Below are 14,682 nucleotides of genomic sequence, written 5' to 3'. Positions count from 1 at the left end.
CTTATTGCCTGCTGGATCACAACACTCTCTGGGTTCTTGGTATAAAACAAAATAATAGAGCTCCTGGAGGTGGCAACAAATGTTATGGACAGTCTGCTTGACTTGACAAAGTTACTGTATAGGCAACACTTCAACAGCAAGATTTACCTGTATCACCTTTAAATGGAATCTGGATGGGAATAAAATTATCCATTTCCTCTTAATATTTCCATAGGCACATGTATACATAGAATACATAGCGACCCTTTAAAAAGTACGGTACATGTAAAGTATAAAAAAACGTCATCCTCTAAAGATCCATACTAGTCCTGGTAAAATGTAGATAGGTATTATAAATTTATGCTTCTGTATATTATGTTAATCCTACTGAATTACTGACCTTGCATGACTTTTGTAACCATTGTAATCAATTTGCTACATTCCCGCTTATAAAATTATTGATGAGGGCTGATGTGTCTGAGAAAATAATAAAGTAGGAGATAATGCAAGTGAATTTCTTAAGCACGTGTGTCTATTCAATATCACATTACCTTAAACTGATCCTACATTCAACTGCAAATAGAAGTTGCAATGCTTATCTTGTACTGGAGACAGGGCATAAAGTTCTGTGTAGCAATACAAGTAACACACTAAAAACCATGTCTGAAGCTAGCTATTCTAGGCTGCAATATTATGTATAATTATGGGAAAATAGAATAACAATATGCACAATGCAAAACTTTTTCTGTGCATTTATTTGTTCATTACTCATTCATGCTTTGCAGTTATGTTTATATAATATAGTTTTGCAAAGTCACAAACATATTTGGCAACTTATCTTCCACCAGTTTTTTCATGACCAAAAGAGGATCTGATACTATGTTAAAATCAATAATTATGGTGTTTTTATTAGGGATGCACCGAATCCAGGATTTGGTTCTGGATTCGGCCAGGGTTCGGCCTTTTTCAGCAGGATTCGGATTCAGCCGAATCCTTCTGCCCGGCCAAACCTAATCCTAATTTGCATATGCAAATTAGGGTGGGAGGGAAATCACGTGACTTTTTGTCACAAAACAAGGAAGTAAATAATGTCTTCCCATCCCTAATTTGCACATGCAAATTAGGATTCGGTATTCGGCCGAATCTTTTGCAAAGGATTAAGGGGTTCGGCCGAATCCAAAATAGTGGATTTGGTGCATCCCTAGTTTTTATTTAGTGAGTGGTGTGGACAGCAGAAGTCAGATGTAAGTCTATACTAGCAGATCATAATATCACATGAGAGAATAACAGTATGCTGGCATTAGATGTCTTTAAATACTTTAATTGCCCCTAGAATAGGTGGAGAATTCACATTCAGCCTTTGCTTTTAAAAGAATAGATCTTAAACCCATTCCCTGGAGGATGCCCTTGATCTTGCCACTCCATGTTTGACCATGAAAAAAATGACATAGCATGGATCAAAGTAAACTTAAAAATCTGCAAATTTTAATAGAATTTTTTTTTTTTGGGCGCTTACCTTTCCAAGTGCCGGGGGGGACAACACTAGTGCAGAGAGTGCAATTGCACTCTCTAAATATAAAAATTAGAATTTCAGCACCTCACGTTACCAGCAGCAGCTTTTTACCACCCTGGTAAAATGAAGACTGCAGCAGTGCCCCTGCAGTTTACAATTGGAAGATATCATGATTTGCACTGGGTTTTGTGCAATAATCCGATTAATTTTTTGTTATACGTGCGATAATCAGAAAAATAAAGTCTGTGTTTTTGGGTGACAAATACAAACAAATTTTATGATTTGGATTTGGATTTTTTTATGTCTTTTACCGCACCGGATTTTTTTTTTCTAGGAAACTTATTGATAAATACAGTACAATTATGGATGGGAGTTTGGTCTAAGTGGTTTTAAGAAAATACAGGTATAGGATCCCTTATCCGGAAACCCGATATCCAGAAAGCTCTGAATTACGGAATGAATGTCTCCCATAGACTACATTTTATCCAAATAATCCAAATTTTTAAAAATGATTTCCTTTTTCTCTGTAATAATAAAACCGTAGCTTGTACTTGATCCCAACTAAGATATAATTAATCCTTATTGGAAGCAAAACCAGCCTATTGGGTTTATTTAATGTTTAAATGAATTTCTAGTAGACATAATGCATGAAGACCCAAATTACGGAAAGATCCGTTATCCGGAAAACCCCAGGTCCCGAGCATTCTAGATAACAGGTTCCCTACCTTTAGTGAGAAATTTTAGTAAATAACCAGCTTTAAAGTATACTTTTTTATTACAGTTTAAAGTCTGAATGTTGGAAGTACAGGACAGTTGGTGACCAAAATTACAATGAATAAAATCTGTATTTATATTTACTTAGCTCCATAAACTATTTAGTATATGTAATCGTTAAAAATGACAAAATTGACCACATAATATGAACACTGTGCAAGAATTCATAATAACTCTGGATAGACATAATTGCACATGCTGCTGAGAATGAAAGAAAAGACTTTTGTTTTGATTCCCTCAATTATTCTTTAGGAGGACACAGATCAATGATGTAATACAAACATATGCCTCCTTCCATTTCTAGCAAGTTCAGCACAATGTGTTCCTATTCGCCTCATCGTACAGTGCAGGATTGCAGCTACACAACTTTTATATTAACCCTATTCATAGGAGGGATCCTTTGGGAAAATGTATTTTCAAATTTTTACTCTTGCTGCATTATATAAAAACAGAAAATATGTATTTGCAATGTTTCAGTCTGCCCTTAGACCAGGGATCTTCAACCTTTTGTAGCCATAAGCCGCATTAAAATATAAAGAAAGTCGGAGAGCAACACAAGCATGCAAAAAGTTCCTGGGGGTTCCCAATTTGGACTGTGGTTGACTATTAAAAGCTCCTATATGGACTGGCTACCTACAGCAGTCTCTTTTTGGCAGGATACATCACTTTTTTGCATATAAGGTTTGCCTTCAAGCCAAGATTTCCAAAACCTGGACCTGATTTGAGGTCTTTGGGAGCAACCCTTAGACCTTAATCAAGGCATGTTATTTTGTTGTATGAACTATATATATATATATATATATATATATATATATATATATATATATATATATATATATATATATATAGTACATACAACAAAATAACATATATATAATACACAAAAGCCATGAATATCCTTCAAATTATATCCTTATAAACGGTGACTAGTGATGTCATCAGTTATAATTAGAAGTAACCTTGGAGTTCCATGACCTGCTTTAGTGCTGGCACAACTTGTATATAAAGTCCAAGAAATGCCTGGGTGCAAGTAGCCAAAGAATAGGTAATCAATCCGAACAAGGGCACACACTCACAGGATTTATGAAGAAACAATAGCGTTTATTAAAGCAAAAAAAGCTGCTAACGTTTTGGCTAGCACTCTAGCCTTTCTCAAAAGAAATGTTAGCAGCTTTTTTTGCTTTAATAAACACTGTTGTTTCTACATAAGTCCTGTGATTGCGTGCCCTTGTTGGAATTGATTTTATATATATATATATATATATATACACAGAATATATAAATTCCCAATGTGTCTGCAGCACTCCACCTTGTCTTTTCTCTGGGTGCATGGTTTCAAACCCTGGTTTTGTATGGGTGAACCACATACAAAAATTCACCAGCACTCCTTTGCTGTACAACAGTCCATTTGTATTGAAAAAATTAAAAGCTGAAAAGCCACATGTATTTTTGTATGCTGCGTTTCAACTTTTCAGTACAAATGGACTTTTGCATATTCAAGCTGCTCAAAATACAAATCCAAAAGACTTCAGCTAAGACCTGGCAAAGTCATGTAACAGTCAATGACAGATGTCCCTTTTACATTTGAAAGATATTTTTTCCTTCTTGATATTTGAGGATTTGGGCTGTTTCTTGCTGGGTTTTCATTAGATTTTGTGGATTTCTCGATTTTGTCGAGAATTTTCTCGTACATGATTTTTTCGTTCTGAGTTATGTCGATATATTTTTTAGAAGAAGAATGAGATAAAAAATAGTTTTAATAAATAACCCTCTAAGAATGAGAAGTGGGCTTCTAAATTTTTATTATAGGATTTAGAATAAGGTGTGGATCTCTAAAGACATTAATATTATGTATTGGTTTAGCATATAATAGGGTTTGGAAAAGATTAAAAGTTGGTACTGCTAAAAAAGGGGATATTCTAAAGTGGCAAAACCATGACAACAAACAAGGGAAACAAGCATCATAATCAAAGTGAACTGGTTCCCCATAGAAGTTTACTAATAAGGGTAGTTGGACACCAGGGGATCATATTACCAAATAACTGAATCTAGACCTCTTGTGTTGTGGTGCCAAGTTACAAAACTGGTTTAATGGAACCATAAATTGCTTCCTACCATTTTAATTATGTTAATCATGCTGCATCTTTCTCATTACAACTGAAATGAAGCCACATATTGCAAAGTTGCAAATAAATATTAATATTTTTAAAAAAAATTATAGCATTTAGAAGTGTTAGGTTTTAATTGTAACGATGGACACTTTTTAAACTCAGCTTCTCGTGTCACTTTTGCTAAGATTGTGTATTTATTGGCTCTGCGCAGCTGGTGATATTTGTCCTATTTATGGAAGTTACACTGTACAATTAAATTTTACATATTGCTGACAGTGTGCGTGTGAAGAATCAATAGTTCAGTGATTTTACAATCTGTTTATAATGTATCAGTCACAACAGTAATGGTTTGTTCAAGGTTACAGTACTCGCACAGCATGGGGAAATTTCAAGTGCTCCTTGAGGTGTAAGCATATACAGTAGCATTTATGTTAGGCATGGTTTTAAAAATAGGTTTTATTTCCTTAAAGGAAAATCATTTCATCTAAAATGAATGTATCGATAAATGTTGTTAAAATAATTTGCTTTTCTGTCACCATTACCTCTGATTTTATATTGGTGGTTTCCTAAACGTGATGTTTGCAAATAAGATGAACAGATTTGAATAATGTTCCTTTTTTATTATTACGAGTCGAAATTATTAATTTCCTGTATTTATTTAGTGCTGACACATTTCTGCAGTTCTGCAGAGATTCTAAATAATTTACTACCCCGGCGGAGATTACGGTCTAAAATCCCTATTACATTCACACAGTAGGGCCAATTGTATCAGGAACCAATTAACCGGCCTGGGGAAGGAAACCCACACATATACATAAACTCTTCGCAGATAATTCCCTAGCTGGAATTAAAATGAGGACACTAGCAATGCAGCAGTGGTACCTACTTAGCCACCATGCTACTCAGTGGGGCTCATTTATAAACTTTGCGCAGGACAGAGTGATTTGCACAGTGAATACGTTTGCTATGCACATGGTTATATTTATAAAGCTAAATAAGAGTGGTGTATTTAGTTAAGAATTGCAAAGTTTTTTTCACACTTTGAGGGGCAAATTTACCTAGGGTCGAATATCGAGGGTTAATTAACCCTCGCTATTCAACTGCCAAATTGAAATCCTTCGACTTCGAATATCGAAGTCGAAGGATTTACCTCTATTCCTACGATCGAACGAATAATCGTTTATCGAACGATTAAATCCTTCGAATCGAACGATTCGAAGGATTTTAATCCATCGATCGTAGGATTATCCTTCGATCAGAAAATTGTTCGGAAGCCTATGGGGACCTTCCCATTCGGTAGGATTTAGGTGGCGAACTAGGGGGTCAAAGTATTTTTTAAAGATACAGTACTTCGACTATCGAATGGTCGAATAGTCGAACAATTTTTAGTTTGAATCATTCCATTCGAAGGTCGAAGTAGCCCATTCAATGGTCGAAGTAGCCAAAAAAAACATTCGAAATTCAAACTATTTTTCCTCTATTCCTTCACTCGAACTAAGTAAATGGGCCCCTGGATGTTCATAAGAGCTTTTTAAATATGCCAAAAATCTCAAATTGCTAATATTTTTAAATATGGCAACAATCTCAAATTGCGAATATTTATGTGCACACATACGCCACAACTTTGGTGGCAGAGAAAATATTCACAAAATAGTTTTATAAATTGTGAATTTAAATTGCTGTCAACACTATTTTCAAGCACACCAGCCTCATGCAAAAACCCATCTTTGCGAGCCATTTGCAAAAATATGTTTGCAATGCGAAAAATATGCGATGTGCAAACTTTATAAATGACCCCCACTGTAAGAAAATGAGCAGAAGTTAAAACTGGAGTGATGAAGCTAAGTAATACATTATTGTTAATTAGTTGACTTGGATAATAGAAGCGATTTCAATTATTGGACAAGCAAGTAGACCTTTTTTTGTTTAAAAAAGTTTTGCTACCTTAGACCAGTCAAAATGCTGGTCAAAATTAAAATATGAGAAATGCTTTATTAAATATGGCACAAATATTGACAAAAATAGTTTCTGGTAAATAGAAATATTGTCGGGAGTTTAAAGATTACTACAGTACTGTTTTTTTTTTGTTAACAAAGACCTTTATTGATTACTGTCTCTGTTTTTAGAACACATTCCTATGCCTATGTATTCAAATGAAGACTAACAATGAGGTGGCCGAGCTTTACTGTACAGTCTCGAAGCACAAACAGCTTGAAGTTCATGTTGGCTGATTTGTTTCACAAGAAAAAATAATAAAGAAAAAGCCAAGGTAGGAAGGAAAACAAAAATTTGCTAAATATTTAGAATCACTTGTAATGTTTATCTGTATTTTAAATAAGAATGTTCTTCTGTACTATTTTTTGATCAAGTTCATTATAATTATTACAAATTGTCCATTTTAATTAGCAGTGTCATTTTTTTTAAAATAATGGCTACAATATTTAAAAATATATCTATATTAATGTACATAACTGTATACCGTATATAATACTATGGAGTTGCATTTTTTTAACTACTGGGGCATCTTTAATATTTCTACTCATTAAAAAACTGTAAACAAATATGTTTAAAGTAAGCAGAGGGAGTTTATTATTCTTTACTAACACAACAATTAGAAACAATGAGGTGGGGGTAAGCTTCTTACCAAATGATTGGTGTATTGTTAGAGGTATGATGTGTGGGCAGTTATTAAGAAAATGGACAGTTTATTTTTCAAGCACATTGCATTAACAAAAGTAAGCTTTTATCCTAAATTCCCTATGTTAAGGTCAATGCATTTTTCAGATGTTAATAAGATATTTAATTGAAGCATATTCAATATGTGTAAGAACGTAAAATACTGTTCCTGTTAAAATTACAGGCAGTTAGGTCCCTACTGGTAGCTTTGTTCCTAATCCAATACACCGTATAAAATCAGGCCAACCCACATTAATTCTTATCTTTTATTTCATCCCTGGGCACTGTCAGTCATAAGGTAAAGAGGTTTCAAGCAACCATTATGGAGAATTTGGCAATCAAACCACTGCTCTATGCCCAGAGTCTTTTCCAAGTGACATAAATGGTCACCCAAACCCACAGCTATGGCCCACAAAATTGTTGGTGCACTTATGAGTAATGCGATAATTACATATGAAAAGCAACCAAAGTCATCACGTCAGTAGCATTCAGTAAAGGTAGTATACATTTTGGTTTCTATTACAGACATTATCAGCCTAAATACCCAAGATGCCATTTTTCTTTGAACTAAGAAAAACAGTTACGATTTGATTAATTTGTATAGAGTCAAAAGTCAACTGAATTGTAGAATTTCGGTCAAGGGGAGATGTGACAACAATATGATGGATGAATTGACTTGCCTGTGCTGGAATTTCTACTGATGAATTTGTTTACTTTATTTGCATATATATCCTATATTAATATATATTATCTATATATATATATATATATATATATATATATACGAAATCCAAAGGTGCACTCCGTTAACTGCGTCAAAACCTGGGTGCCAGCCAAAGTAAATGGATATTTGCAGAAGAAAGCGACACTCACAGGAAGTTTTTTGATGCAAAATATTCGTGTATTTATTCCACTCAACGTTTCGATCCCACACAGGGATCTTCGTCAGGAGATTACAAACAAACCTTTGTTTGTAATCTCCTGACGAAGATCCCTGTGTGGGATCGAAACGTTGAGTGGAATAAATACACGAATATTTTGCATCAAAAAAACTTCCTGTGAGTGTCGCTTTTTTCTGCAAATATATATATATATATATATATATATATATAATATACAATATCTATAGTATATGTGTGAATTCAAAGGACAATGTTCTATAAATAATCTTTGGGAGTTTTGGGGATTTTAAATTGGTTACATACACGGATACATAAGGGGCACATTTACTTAGCTCGAGTGAAGGATAGAATAAAAAATACTTAGAATCTCAAAGGTTTTTTTTGGTTACTTCGACCATCGAATTGGCTACTTCGACCTTCGACTACGACTTCGAATTGAACGATTCGAACTAAAAATCGTTCGACTATTCGACCAATCGATAGTCGAAGTACTGTCTCTTTAAAAAAAACTTCGACCACCTACTTCGCCACCTAAAACAAACGATCAAAGGAATTGTGGTCAAAGTCGAAGGATTTAAATTCGAGGGTCGAATATCGATATTCGACCAATAGTAACAGGTGAATAATTATAAAAACACGACATCCAATGATCATGAACATTTTAATAGAAAGGAGGGTAGAACAGTAGCTCATTGTTCAGTATAAAAATAAAAACTGGGTAAATAGATAGGCTGTGCAAAATAAAAAATGTTTCCAATATAATTAGTTAGCCAAAAATGTAATCTATTAAGGCTGGAGTGACTGGATGTCTAACATAATAGCGAGGACACTACTTCCTGCTTTGCAGCTCTTTTGCTTTCCACTGATTGGTTACCAGTCAGTGACTTGAGGTGGGCACATGGGCCATAACTGTTTGCTTTCTAATCTGAGCTGAATGCTGAGGATCAATTGCAGACTCACTGACTCAGAGAGTAGTGTTCTGGCTATTATGTTAGACATCTATTCACTCAAGCCTTTATAGATTACATTTTTATATAACTAACTATATTATTTTGCACAGCCTATCTATTTAGCCAGTTTTTATTTTTACACTGAACTGTTCCTTTAAATAAATGCCAACTGTGGTCTTATATGCTGTGCTATGATATCATAACTATAACTACTTGATAAGAAGAATACATATGCCCTAAGTGTTTTTTTACTATGAATGTATATTATTTACTTTTTTTTGTTCCCTTGAGACAAGATTTTAACTTTAGATAGGAATATTTTGAAAGTAAGCAAAGAAGCATATTGTTTGCCAGCAAGGCTTCCAAAATGTCATTGCCTCTAGATTACTTCTGCTCTGGTTGCGCTGAATGAAAATATATGTGTTTATCCAATGTGTTCCTGCCAGAAATGCTCCAAAGTTATTTGCATAATCCTGTAGTGGAACTGAGCACAGAAGCTCAAAATACATATTCAAGTAGTTGTATTCAATTTATCGTCTTGTTGCTCTGCTTAAATGCAGGTTTCTTGCTGACCTATTTGAAATTAGCATCCAGTTTATTGCCTTGCTAACTCATAAATAACACATTTACTTGTAACAGACATCTTATTTATATGATCAACTCCTTAGTATGCCTGCAGAACTAGAAAATTGCCCATAAAGCTACAGAGAACCTGAAGCAATAGAATGAAATTATGGTGAGTTAAAGAAAACATATCCATAAGTGTACTGTATGATATGTACCAATAAAGACATGTACAGTACCAATAAAGACATGTAAAAAAAAATAGTGCAGCTCTGACAGTACCTTACATTGAGTTCACAGCAGTGACTGCTCAAAACAGTGCAATTTACAGATATGGTGCAGATTTATCACTGCTTCTTATGAATATATGGCTTAATCATTGTCATTTCCAGTTTCAAGGATAGACCATACTGTATGTCATTGACTGCATAAACATTAGATAGATTGGCAGTACAAAACATATATAGGTATTGGGAGCTCTTTTAAAATAATAGAATTTCCTCTATCTAGAAAACCTAATATCTTTTAATAGCTCTAAAATTCATGCTATAAACTGATCCTGCACCACAATGCCCTTTCTCAGGTCAATGTTTCATGGGGGCAACCAAAACGGTGCACAGAACCCTGAGACAATTTAAGTATGTGTGTACAATTCAAAAAAATGGCAGATTCTTCATGTTTTTGCACTTTGTATACCGCCTTTTCCAATGTAGGGGGTTATTTACTAAACTCCGAATGCAAAAATCACTAAAAATTCGAGGATGAATCTAAAAATCCGGAATCTCAGACCTGTCAAGGTTGCATAGAAGTCAATGGGAGAAGTCCCAATGATTTTTTGATGTGCGCTGGATTTTTGGCAATACCCCGACGTTTTCGGGCAAAATTCTGAGTTTTCAGGTGAAAAATCGTAAAATCGTGAAAATCATGCCGATTTAGTCTGAGTTTTATTCAGAAAATATTGAGATAAATTCGGACTTTGATAAATAACCCCTGTAGTCTTGAAATATGCCTTTCTATATTCAGGATTTTTCTGACTTTTTCCCTGTGTCCTTCCTTCCATGGTTTTCATACTCATATAGACATGTTTTATGTAAGATGTGGTGGGAGTGTATCTTCTCTGAAAGGCTTTGTGGAATGTTTTAACTCCCATGGTACTCAAAGAAAGTACCAGCTACATCTAGTTCTGTAAATTACATGAATTGCGTACGCATAAATTCTAGATATCCAGTGAGACGGGAATAATTATTTTTACCTGAAAAGTGGGCGAACTGTGTATTTAAAATATTTGCATAAAAAATATGATTTTAGATCTGTTGAAGTCTATACTGTAATACACACACACATATATATATAATATAGAGCCCTCTCACTTTTATTGTGATTATGTATTATTTTCATTCATATTTGTTGAATTAATATTTCTGGCTTATTATTGATCCAATACATGTCAATTCTACATCATTAACAGAGCACTATGACTGGTCCTGCTCAGTATCTGTTATGAGAATAATTACAGTGGGGCCATTTAAATCATTATAATGATATTTTTGGAAAGGAAAATGTTTATCACACTAAACCAACTTTGTTTAACACTTTTACATTTCATTAGCCATAGTCTTTTCTCTGTGATGTTGAAATGACTAAGTGATGTAAACCATTGGGAAAATGTAGCTACGTATTAGTTTACCAGTTAAAACTGAAAATGAAACAACAATAATCTGTCACGTCATATAAAAATCAATAAAACCCCATTTGGTCTCCTAATAAGAAATTCTCTGTAGTCCTGTGTACAATCCAAGAAAATCAATATTGTTATCATCCTCTATTCATTGGACTGGAGAGGCTGTCTACTGCTGTCTCGAGCAATATAGTATATTATGTTCTTCCTTTGCATAATCTTACTTCTTAATTTCCAGAGAATTTACATCTGCTCAGTGCTTGTTGACTGCATCTGGCAGCATAGTGTTCAGAGCTGAATATATACTATATAATTTGCTCTAGTGTGTAATTTAATAGCTGGCCTTTCCTTCACTAAAGAATAAAAATTGATGCAGTTGAACAAAACACTTTATTGTATTACCATTTATTATTTTCATTATTGTGTTGGAACATTTTGTATGTAGAAAAGCAGGAATGAAGCTATGAAGTTATTATAAAGCCATTGTATGGCATGGGTACTGGGTAGCTGTCTGTATTTAATAACATAATTGCACTGAATACTGACTTGATTATTTGTTTTCTTCAAAACCAATGACATTTATAAGGATAAAGTAATACAATTCCAAAGGAGAAAAAAACTGACAAACAAGAAGAAGAATGTGCAATTTCCAATTTAAAACTCATTAGACAGTTATTACAGTTTGAAATTTAATTGTGATGCATATTTTAGGACCTGCATGAAGGAGGTATATTTATTGGGATCAAAAATAACTTTTGCATTAAGAAGTTTTACTAAATACACTGCAAACTGGAATAAACTAAAAAGTTGCTCTTTACTATCCCCCTCTTAGCAATCTGTCTCTCTTCATGCAGGTTTGAGTCAGAGTTGGTTATTTTGAAACAGTTAGTTCTAATGTATTGTGAAAAGGGAGCACACACCAATGTATTGACCTAATTGTCAATCAACATATTTCTTATTTCTATGTAAATGGGATGATTTATGCCAGTTGAATTATTTGGAATGTTGAATTCCACACCAGATCAGCCCTTGTATGTTTTTTATTAAGAACAATCTAGACTGAGAGCTCTTTCCCCTACAGACCTTAAATATTTGATTTCTGATAAAAATCTAAATTTTTGAGGTTTTCATATTTTTTTCATATTTTTTTATAGCAGCACTCAGCATATGTTTCCATTTGTACTTTTTATATTCCGATCTTTTAATAATTTTATGTCGTTTTAGGGAAATCGAGTTTAATTGTAATTTCAAAAACCTCTAAAATTCAACCTTTCATAAATAGTCCTCCGACCATCAAAGGTAGTTGTTAAGATGAATACCTGGTATAATCCTCTTCAACTGTAAAACTGGTAATAAATAGAAAATTACTAAGAATAGAGAATTAGGGGCACATTTACTTAGCTCCAGTGAAGGATTAGAATGAAAAATACTTTGAATTTTGAAGGGTTTTTTTTTGGCTACTTCGACCATCGAATTGGCTACTTCGACCTTCGACTACGACTTCGAATCAAATGATTCAAACTAAAAATCGTTCCACTATTCGACCATTCGAAAGTCAAAGTACTGTCTCTTTAAAAAAAACTTTGACTACCTACTTCGCCAGCTAAAACCTACCGTGCACCAATGTTAGCCTATGGGGACCTTCCCCATAAGCTTTCTAAGTAATTTCTGATCAAAGGAAAATCGTTCGATCGATGGATTAAAATCCTTGGAATCATTTGATTCGAAGGATTTAATCATTCGATTGAACGATTTTTCCTTTGATCGAACTAAATGCAGTAAATCCTTCGACTTCGATATTCGAAGTTGAAGGATTTTATTTTGATGGTCGAATATTGAGGGTTAATTAACCCTCGATATTCGACCCTTAGTAAATGTGCCCCTCAATGTTGATTACAAAAGTTAATATCAGTTGGGTTTAGATCCCATTTAACAATTTGATTTAGCTTACTTGATGTTTACAAGAACTATGAGTAAATTGTTATATTAAATGTATTACATACTGCATGCTACCTAATCACTGGGGTTTATTAATGGGATTTTATTTACAAGTACAGTAGGACTATTTTTCTGTTGCCATGTAAACCTTACACATACTATATTAATAAAGCATTTATTTTATTTTATTATGCTTATTAGAGTCATATAGTTTCTCTTCCACAAATGATGTCGTTTCCATTTAAATATAATCAGGAATCAATTTCAGGATGTCACATGTAAATGCTGTTTAGGGAAAAGAGAATGTTTGCACAGGTTTTAATTGATTTTGGAATGACCACTTTGAGAATATATTTTTTATTGTTTATGGTATATACACATGGAGGTTTATTTATTACAGGTGAAATTTTTGTGATTTTAGCAACCACAACTAAATTCACAAACTATAAAACCAATATTGTCATTCAATTTATTAAAAGTTCAGATTATAAAAAGTACAAAAGAAATTAAGTGCCGAACTATCCAAAAAAAAAAAAAAAATACAAATACCTCAAAAACCTCTAAGAAATTTGAGTTTTTCTGACAATTAAAAAAAAAAAAAAAAAGGAATTAAATATGGTTGAACAGGAATAGCACAGCACCCATTGACTTCTATAGCACCAAATTTTTGCCTCAAAGGTTTTCATGTTTTTTTCACGTAATAAATCTCGATTTTTTAGAGCTTTTTAGAAACATAGTAAATGGGCCCCACAGTTTCAGCTTATTGGTTCATTATGTAGCCTTTTGAACTGGTACTTGGAGAAATGCCTGCTAGCACAAGATATGAACACGTTTCTGGTTGAATAATTAGAATATATTAAATTCTGCTTCCTGAAAGAATGAGCTTTGTGGTTAACACTACTTGCTTGTGTTGGGACATGAGTTTGATTCCAATTTACATACTATCTACAAGGATTATATATTCTCCAGGTATCACTTTAGATATCTTCCAGGCAGTGCAATTTTTTCTATTATTCAAAAAAACACATTTGCCAATGAAACTAACCCTGGTGTGAGTAAATGAGAGAAGGACCTTACACTAAGGGGCACATTTACAAAGCTCGAGTGAAGGATTCGAATTAAAAAAACTTCGAATTTCGAAGTGTTTTTTTGGCTACTTCGACCATCGAATGGGCTAGTTCGACCTTCGACTACTACTTCGACTTCGAATCGAACGATTCGAACTAAAAATCGTTCGACTATTCGACCATTCGATAATCGAAGTACTGTCTCTTTAAGAAAAACTTCGACCCCCTAGTTCGGCAGCTAAAAGCTACCGAACTCAATGTTAGCCTATGGGGAAGGTCCCCATAGGCTTGCCTGCGTTTTTTTGATCGAAGGATATTCGTTCGATCGTTGAATTAAAATCCTTCGAATCGTTCGATTCGAAGGATTTAATCGTTCGAACGAATAATCCTTCGATCTTTCGATCGCAGGATTTGCGCTAAATCGTTCGACTTCGATATTCGAAGTCGAACGATTTTAGTTCCTGGTCGAATATCGAGGGTTAATTAACCCTCGATATTCGACCCTTAGTAAATCTGCCCCTAAGATATAT

General features: G+C 33.9%; 1 protein-coding gene across 2 annotated transcripts in view; it reads left to right on the top strand.

The window, feature by feature from the left end:
• fut9.S (fucosyltransferase 9 (alpha (1,3) fucosyltransferase) S homeolog) overlaps nt 1-14,682 on the top strand; it is an 81,721-nt gene that overhangs the window by 43,753 nt on the left and 23,286 nt on the right. For both annotated transcript variants that reach the window (XM_041563886.1, XM_041563885.1), the window contains one exon: nt 6,504-6,646. The gene's annotated coding sequence lies outside the window, so the exon portion shown is untranslated. The remainder of the gene's footprint in view (nt 1-6,503; nt 6,647-14,682) is intronic.

The sequence above is a fragment of the Xenopus laevis genome, chromosome 5S, assembly GCF_017654675.1.
Source record: "Xenopus laevis strain J_2021 chromosome 5S, Xenopus_laevis_v10.1, whole genome shotgun sequence".
Taxonomy (NCBI): Eukaryota; Metazoa; Chordata; class Amphibia; order Anura; family Pipidae; genus Xenopus; species Xenopus laevis.
This window is presented reverse-complemented; position numbering and strand designations above follow the sequence as displayed.